This window comes from Corvus brachyrhynchos, unplaced genomic scaffold, assembly GCF_000691975.1.
Source record: "Corvus brachyrhynchos isolate BGI_N302 unplaced genomic scaffold, ASM69197v1 scaffold17, whole genome shotgun sequence".
NCBI lineage: Eukaryota > Metazoa > Chordata > Aves > Passeriformes > Corvidae > Corvus > Corvus brachyrhynchos.
The window spans coordinates 5,313,641-5,322,571 of NW_008240046.1; the positions used below are offsets into that span (position 1 = coordinate 5,313,641).

General features: G+C 35.3%; 1 long non-coding RNA gene across 1 annotated transcript; it reads right to left on the reverse strand.

The window, feature by feature from the left end:
- Positions 1-225: 225 nt before the first annotated feature.
- On the reverse strand, positions 226-2,295 carry LOC108449127. Its single transcript, XR_001865246.1, has 2 exons — positions 1,736-2,295; positions 226-634 (listed from the first exon to the last, which is right to left on the reverse strand). It is a non-coding gene; the product is annotated as an uncharacterized LOC108449127 (long non-coding RNA).
- Between the last annotated feature and the right edge of the window lie 6,636 nt (positions 2,296-8,931).

Sequence of the window (8,931 nt, forward strand, 5' to 3'; positions counted from 1 at the left end):
GGTAGATATTGTAATGAAAGTAGTATATCAGCTCTGAATCTAGTATGTTATAAAGATGATATTGTTAATATTGGGAGAGTCATTCTAAACTGCACAAACATTTCATGTTCTGGATTATATTTAGCTGTTAGACCCATTTTTGATATTTCTTCCAAGAATTTAATAAATAAAATAAAAATACAATTCAAGTCTTCTGAAAAAAATAGTAGAATGGAGATAGAAACGGCAGCTCTCAGTAATTTTAATGACCAGATGAAATAAAACTCCTGATGTGGAACAAGAAGCATATCAAATAGGGAAAAAAATTTTGTCTTTTTTATGAAACGGAGTTTGTTTACAGCCTATGGGGCCACAGCTACATTTTCAGACTTTCACAATCATAGTAAAATCTGTCTCAGCTAAAAAGAAAAAAGAGGGAGGAAATTAATCAGTGGTGGGAAGCATAGAACATAGTGAACATGCAGTTAACACCCTTCTGATTGCCTACATATTTGAGGTCATCCTGACTGACTCTAAACACAAAGCAAAACTACTCTGTGCTCTTCTCTGATGGGTCAGGAAGCCCCAGAGGAATCCATAGGCAAAGAGTTTTCTATATTCTCTGCTTCAAAACATTCAGGAATTCATCTGAGACCTACAAGATATAGAGACAGGTATTAAGTCAAAGAGTGAATCAATGGTGGAACATATTCCTTTAAGAAGTTTTAGGTAGTGACTTTTCACAGAAAGCCTTAGAATAAAATAACTGGACATTGCAAACTGGGTTTTGTGTTTATTACTTGATATGCAGGCTTCAGGATGTGATGACTTTCCGACTATGCAAAGAATGGATCTTATTAAAAATTCTTAAGCTCTGATACACAGTTTAGATACTTATTCAAGCATCTAAACCGGAATTTTTTTTTAAAAGACTATTTTTTTTTTTCAGCAAGAGCTACTGAGACACAAATTTCCTCAGGATTAATGGCAAATTAATCAGATGCAGCACCTGAATTCTGGAGCATTTTATATCTTACAAGTTATTGATGTCCTCAAAGCAATGCTGACAAAGTTACTCCATTCAAGTATAATATAACATTTTGCCATTCTTTCTCCAGCCATCAAGAATTACAACAAACAGCAGATTTTCTGGAGCAAAGGAAGATAAAAAATGGCCCCTCATCTGTCTGAAACAAAACATTACACCTGGAAAAGAAGGGCAACTGGGTAACAAGTATTTGAACTAAATATGTGGCAATCCATTCAACCTTTTCAAAACCAAGCATCTTTTCTCACAAAGCCACTATCAGCCTCTTGACTTCTAAGTATATCAAGTCTACTGTAAAATAGAAGACCTAGAGCCAGATGAAAAGCCTAGAAATTTGTAAAGAGGATAGATTCTGATTTTTCAGGGGGTGAGGCTATGAAATCCATAGAAAATTATTTGGGCTTTTTTTGCAGGTGGTTGTTTTGAAAACCAAAAGTATTACCTGAATCTGATTTTTTTTTTTTTTTTTTGTGAGATGTAATGGCTCAGTACTAATTAATGAGAATTAATGAGACCCAGTTAACCAACTAAACCATGCCTCAGTTTCTAACATGCTCAGTATAAACAATAATTATAAGAAAGGGCACCTAATTAATCAAAGATACTTCTGACAGTCAGTTGCTAATGTAGCTATGCAGGCCAAGGTTTGTTAACCAGTCTGTCTCCCAAAAACTTATGCTATTAAAGGAAATCAAAGAGAACAGATACCTTTATATTTTTATGCTTTGTTTTCCATTTGTCTGTTAAACTTGTAAATATTGCAGACTTCAAGAGCTCTCCTTAAGCAGGGTTGGCGGGGAGATGATCACAAACAAAATAACACTGAGCTCAGGGTTATTTTTAAGGCAGCTTTTGGAAACCACTACCTTGCATTTGCTGCTCTGACTTGTGTTTCCATGGAAGCAGGACTAGACATGGACACAGTCACTAGCAGATGAGGCAATTTCAACTGCCAGTTTCTGGTTCTCAGCTCTGTTTCCATGACAACCAGTGCTGGCACCCTGAAAAGGAGGTGAGGTATTTAAAACACTACAATGCTCTTGATAAATATCTGCTGCTGTACACGCACAACACAGACCCCTTACGTCTCCAACTACAAAAATGCTGCTCAAAGTAGCAGTGAAAATACATCTTGATACCAACTACTACCATTTCCCTGGGCAGGTTTCAAGGTGAAAGAATGTGTGGTATATGACAGCTGATTCCATCCTGACGTCCAGGAGCCAGGGGGAAGGGTCATTCTCTTCTTTCATCACGAAGATGGAGATAGACAAAGATGCTGTGCTAAACATATGTTATTGTTTCACAAGGAAAACACAGTATTTTTCTATATTTGGTGTCATTTTTCTATAAAGAATTAACCAAAGCCCTCTTGAAAAAGTGACAGTGTGGCGGAAGTGAGACTGAACAACTTAAGATGGTTCTCAGGGTTCACAGAAATTTTGGGGCAGCAACTGCCCTTTTCTTCGCTTAAATTTTTCACTCCTTTTGAATATCTACACACATCTTTGTTCCTGTGAAGAGATAGGTGTAGGCAAGGGCCATCTTCTTTTGTTTGTACTCTTTGGAGAAAGGGTACAGAAGCATCAGTTCTTCTGCCAGCAGGTACATGTCACAAGAGACAGCTGCAGACCAATTCTCGTCCTAATCGTAGCTGCAATTTGAATCTGTTCCCTTCCCATATACAAAGCACTTGAACTAGAAAGGGTTCCAAAAAGAGAGGGAAAAGCCAAATTTATTTATCTTGCTAAGAAGAGAAACCTTAATATGACACCTCTGGAAAAAAGGGGAGGTGGATTTATGTGTGCAAATTGCTATATGAAAACAATAATGCATTTTGTGTAGAGGTTGTGGTCCCCTGTTTCAGAAAACTGAAAACCCAAAGGGTCCTTACCATTCCTGGTGCAACTTACAGGAAAAGGAAAAAGAAGGGATGACAAGTTGAATAAATGTCACCTGTAATACAAGCCTGTAATACTTTAGAAACAACACTGTCATCTCTATATATTGCATATGCCAAGAGAAAATGCTAGAGGCTTGCTCTCAGTGATGAAGCAGAGAATAAGCAGACATCTAATAAAATTGGAATAAAAAGCCTTAAAGCAAGTATTAAAACCAGATTATCAAAAGGCAGCACAAAATTTGGTACCAGAATTAAGAGCAAAGCTGTGCTTGTCTTCCAGAGGTGCCTAATTACCATAATACAAGGATGACACAGGCTAGTGGAATTAAGTTTGTCAGAGATCTCTCACATTGTGAAAACTTCAGATTCAGGCTTCCATGATATAAATCAAACTCTTACATGATGAAAGCTGATCAGATAGGTCCATAAATTAATGAACTCATGAAGTCTTTAATTCAATCTTTTATAGATATTCACAAAATATATAGTAGTCTTTAAGAAACTAATTACTTTTTAACAATGGACTTTTTGAAGATAATTGTGTGTTCAGTCAAGTTAATAAAAATATTTGCTTTGTTGGGAAGGTATAAACAGTTGAAAATGCATGCATAACGTGTTATTCAAAGAAATTGACATGTACAAGAAAAATTGAGGTAAAGAATGGACTTCCTTTGTTCCGGCTTGAAAATTGCCATTAGTGCATTTGTAGCTGTCTGGCTGTTGCACCTACCATATAAGTTTGGTACTTCAGTAGTGGTAAGAAAACGTGCAAAGGCTTCTGAAAACCTACCAGCTCAAGAACATCAAAATATTGGGAGCATTATCAATGTTAAGAATGTATTACTTGATTTTCCCAAGAAATAAATCATCGATTGTGTTTTTGTATGTCTGTACAAAGGACCATCCTGCCCCTTTCCAGTCTCTGACACATCTTTTAATAGGCATCATACATTTGAATTCCCATGCCATACCCTTGAAATATTCCAACAAACTGAATAAGCATAACAAAAAAAGGCATGATTTTTCTTTTTTCTTTATGGTATTTTTAATTTAGCAGAAATAATTTTTAAGATTATCAGCCCAAGCTACAACAGCTTTCCATTATGAGTCGAAAAGATTTTTCATAGTTAGGAAAGAATTATGCAGAGAGGAAAAGTCAGAACAAAGCATTAATTTTTTAGAGAATGAAAAAATTACAGGTTAGGAGCCAGGTCCTTAAGTACGACAGGACTGCAGTGGAGCCACAATTATGTTGAATAGTGCTCTCTGTAAGTATTTGAAACTGCACTAGCACAAAGCCTGATGACCCTTGCATTTGCCATAGAACTTGTACATGTGCAGGTGGGAAATGCATCCACAAAGAAAAGGTCAATGCCTCTATCCTGGAAATAATGCTCCTAGCCTTGCCTTCAGGTGCAAGCAGGCTAAAAAAAAAGCCTTAAAGCACTCTGCAAAGAAGCCATTGCTGAGTATACTGAGCAACAAAATCAAATGCTATCGAGAATTCAGTGGTATGGAGTGAAGTCAAGACTACTTGGCAATGTCATTTGGGGTAAGCAGTGTAGAGTATGACTTTACTACAACACAGAAAGATCTGTGGAACAGGAGGCACAATTGTCATCATGAATAGCTTTACAGCTTTGACAGAAAGCTCCAGGAAATACAGAAATGCACTGACCAGTTTTATGAGTGCAACTAGAAGGAACAGTTCTGGCTGTAGTTTTTGCCAGGTCTCCAAACACGACAGTCAAAAAAGGTTTCCCACATGCTAAACCAAAGATAAGCTGTGCATGACAGTTAGCTAAATTGTTTATATGGGTTCAGACAGAAATCTCAGAAGCCTGAAGTGCTGCATTTGTCACATCTGCCTATAGAAGCAGGTCCATGGAGGGCACATGAGGATGAGTCAAGCCTGAACATAAAGTACCTGCTCTGAGGCAAATAGAGGAGAGATTACACAGGAACAAGAATTTCATATTTGACTCATGGTCTAGATCAGAAGAGAAAAATTTGCTGCTACTCACAGTAGATTATGTTCTTACCAAAAATTGATTATTTCTTCAACTTCTGAAAGGTACACCATAGGAGAGAAATTTAAAGCAGTTGAAGGAATGTGGGCAAGAATTTCTCTCTGTAAAATCAGAGGAGCTAAGTGGTGATAAAGATGACTTCTACTAAAGACAGACAAATTGAATCAAACAGGAAATTATTCTGGCCATGTTGGATCACTTCAGAACATTTCTTTCCATGTGGCAGCAAACAAGAAACAGATGTGCCAAAGGACAGGAGACCCATGTTTCTCTTTCCCATAAATCCCTGGCAGCCTAGTGAAGCAATGCCATTCTGAACAAGCTGGTTGTCACTGCAGAGCTGCAGCTGAATCACCAAGTAGTTACGATAGACCAAAAAAAGGATGGTCACAGGTCTCAAAAGAATACTGCAGGTGGTTGTAAGCTGCAAAATGGAGTTGAAATTCTGGGTACATACACTCCTTCATGCATTTTAAGTTAAACCTGCTCAACAATATATGAATAAGAGAGGTAAAAGGCAGATGGAAAACTGGCTTATTCTCTAAATTGAAAAAGTGGAAGACATTAAATTTGAACAAAAGAAACTAAAATCATATAAAATGTGCATCTGCATTTGGGTTTATCAGTTATCACTGTTAGAGATGTTAGAGATAAATCAAAAGTATTTCAGTTCACTTCTGAGTCCAAGGTAGATAAAGCCACAATTAAAAGCTGTAGCAATAATAAACACTATGGTATAACTTTTATTATGTGTTTTATTGTTATGCACAAGCAAGAATATGTTTCTTTTTACTCATATGTTGTAAGTAAGCACTGTTTCAGGGATCAAAAAACATAATTTTAAACAAAACTACTGCTAGCCAAATGACTGTGTAAATGTCAACATTTTATTTGTCCATTATTCTTTTAAATAGCATTTTAAAATTCATATACTCCAATTTTTGCATTCTCTTCACTGAATTGTAAATAGAGGAACAGTGTAATAAAGCTACAGTCTTTCCCAAAAGAAATGATAGAAAGAAATTTAGAGTTTTCTCTTTGCCACCATGATTGAAAGCAAATGAGCATCTGTTACCATCCCAGACAACAAGAAAAAGCATAATCCCTTTATTAAACCAGATATGTGGAATTCTATGAGTTAAAATCAACAAATTTATTCAGTAGATCTTTCGTTCAGTCATTCCTTGTCACGCATCAGAAACCAAGCTGCCAGGAAAGATATGTTTTTGTAATTCTTCAATGTTATGTCTCAATAAAGTCCCATTTCAGTATTTTAGGCTGTCAGTATTTGTGGTGGTATCATGCTGAAAGGATTACTGAATATTAGTCATCCAAACAGACCTTTAGATCTCTTTCCTACGTAGCAATACCTAGAAGCAGGAGCTGAGTCATGTAGCCATGTCTTCTTTCAAGATCACCAAGTCCTGCAACTTATGTTGAGAGCCTGTAAGTCCTTGGCAAAAGAAATAGGTCCCTTTATCAGGAAAAACAGTGGATTTGAAAATTATTCTTTTCTGTCTTAGTCAAAAGTAATGTCCTAAGCTGGTAATTCTGGGAAGTAAAATGCTTTCCTCGAAAAAGCTTCCCTACTATAAGAGTCATGTGTCTGTCTCCCCACATCAAAATTTCCCTCTTTCTACAGTAGTTTCAAGGCAACCTCAGACATTGCTATGATTTATGATAGGAGAACTTCCTGTAACAATGTTTCCAGAAAAAAATAATTTTCAGTTAAAAAGATGGATTTCTCAGCATCCACATATTAAATTTCTATATTTGAAATAGTTAAAACTTCAGATTATTCATAGTTAATATTTTTATTTTCTGCTTTAGAGGCAATCGTATTTTGCTTCAAACATTCCTCTAATTTTAAAATTTATTTTAGAAACATTATCTTCAAAACTATTTTCTTTATATTCTCAGTAGTTTTATAATACTTCACTTACTTTTATCAGTTTTCCAATTCCCTAGGAACCTTAAACTTTTTTGTTTTCATTCTTAACCATTATGAACCACTTTATTTTTAAAGATAAGAGCTTACAGTGAGCAGAGTCAATCTTTTTTGTCCATCAGTAATTTCTTCTGTCATCTCCCTGTTAGCCAGTGAAGCTTTTAAAAGAGAAATTTAAGAAGATGGCCTGAAAAAGTGTCCATACCTAAAATATTTTTAAGTGTCCTGGTGCCTGACATTATTCTTATTTAACTTTGATCTTTTGCAGTCAGTTTTCTAAAGAGAAATTTTCTACTGTGGTAATGGACAATCAATTTAGTGAAGTTTTAAACCTGCCACTACTTTAAATTTGTGTTTTATGTGTGTACAAATCAGCATTACATTACCTAAAGTTCTGAAAAATTCTTCTGAATACTTTGCAGAGCAGTTCCCTTGGAGATATTGTTTCATTCAAACATTTAGACCTCTACAGCTGATATTTCAAGATATCAAAGTTAATATTAATTCCATGCTAACTATGCAGCAATATTTTTTACTTTAAATTTTCATGGGAAAAAACAAAATACTCCATCCCAAAACAGCCAGTAGTTTTAAAATGTTCATGTGGTGAACACAAGAGCAAATCTCTGCCATGTCCATTTCAAAAGAAAAATCTGCACACGTTTTCCTAATGCCTGGCATTTTCCAAACCAATGACTGACTGTTTTATACAATAGACTAGATCTAATGAGAACAGTTTCTAATAAAGACTATGCATCTGTACGCCGAAAACCAAGGTTCAAGACTCCTACACAGCCTAAGGGAAGACTGGAGCCAGAATGATACTGGTAGACAAATAAAGACCCTTTTCTCACGCTGCTGGCATCTGTGTTTTATTTTGCTCTATAACTCCATCCTATGCTTGGGACTTCTTTTGCTACAGATTTTTTTTGATGAGATGCATTTTTTTCACTATCACAATCCTAATGAAACAAAACATGAAAAGGGGGAAGTAGAACAGTAGAAACCAAAAGAAACAGTTGCTTTAGTACTCAAAATTACTCAACATAAGGAGGTCATCTAGCTTGCACTGCAATTAATCAGACTTTCAGTATTTAGTAACAAAAATTCATAGAAAAATGCTTCATTTATGAATGCCAGGCTATGAGATATTCACTGCTTTCATTTTATTTTATGAAAATAACTGATTTAAATATATTAAATGAATATTGTTTCTATGTGATATGGCATATTAAGTCACAAAAGTAGAAAAAAATCTGATCATACAAAGACAAGGAAATGGTGATCTTCAACATTTCATATGCCTTTAAGCATGAGTGGAAATATCACAAGTATTTATGACTGAATTTTTGTGGACTGCATAAACCAGAAGGAACAAAAGAAATGGAATACAGATTTGAGTAAAGATGTAATTATTCAAAATTTTCTTGTAATGAAAATTGATTGTTCTTCATTGACATAAGAAGCATCACTTGAAACACAGTAACACTACTTTTCTCTTGAGAGCGTTTTAGAAATTTCTGTGGGACTGACAAGAACTCAGGCAAGGAGGTTTCTGGGTCACTGACTTCAATTCTAATCATTGTAAGTACCTACAGATTATATTAAGATTTATGAAGATGAAGGTTTCATCTAAAAATGTGTTACTTCTTTTATTACATCAGATAATACTTAATTGCACCATGCCCTCTGTGGTTTAATGACTTTCTTTTAATTTCCAACCTACATCTATTAAAGGAATTTATATCTATTCCTTTCTGTGTTATTACAATTTTTATCTAAAAAGATATTCTCTCTCTGTGGTGCTTATCTTCCTGGTGTATCTCATAAACACTGGGAAGAGTCAGTGCATTTTAGAATACTCAATTCTATGGCTATAAGAATGAATGCCATGTACAGTAAACCAATATTAGGGGATCCTGAGTGTTTCTAAATCACTTGGTTGTAGAAAGTTCTAAGTACTCTTAACTCCTATTAAAAAGAATCAGGATGAGATAATACCTGTCCTCCTGCATAATCAAAC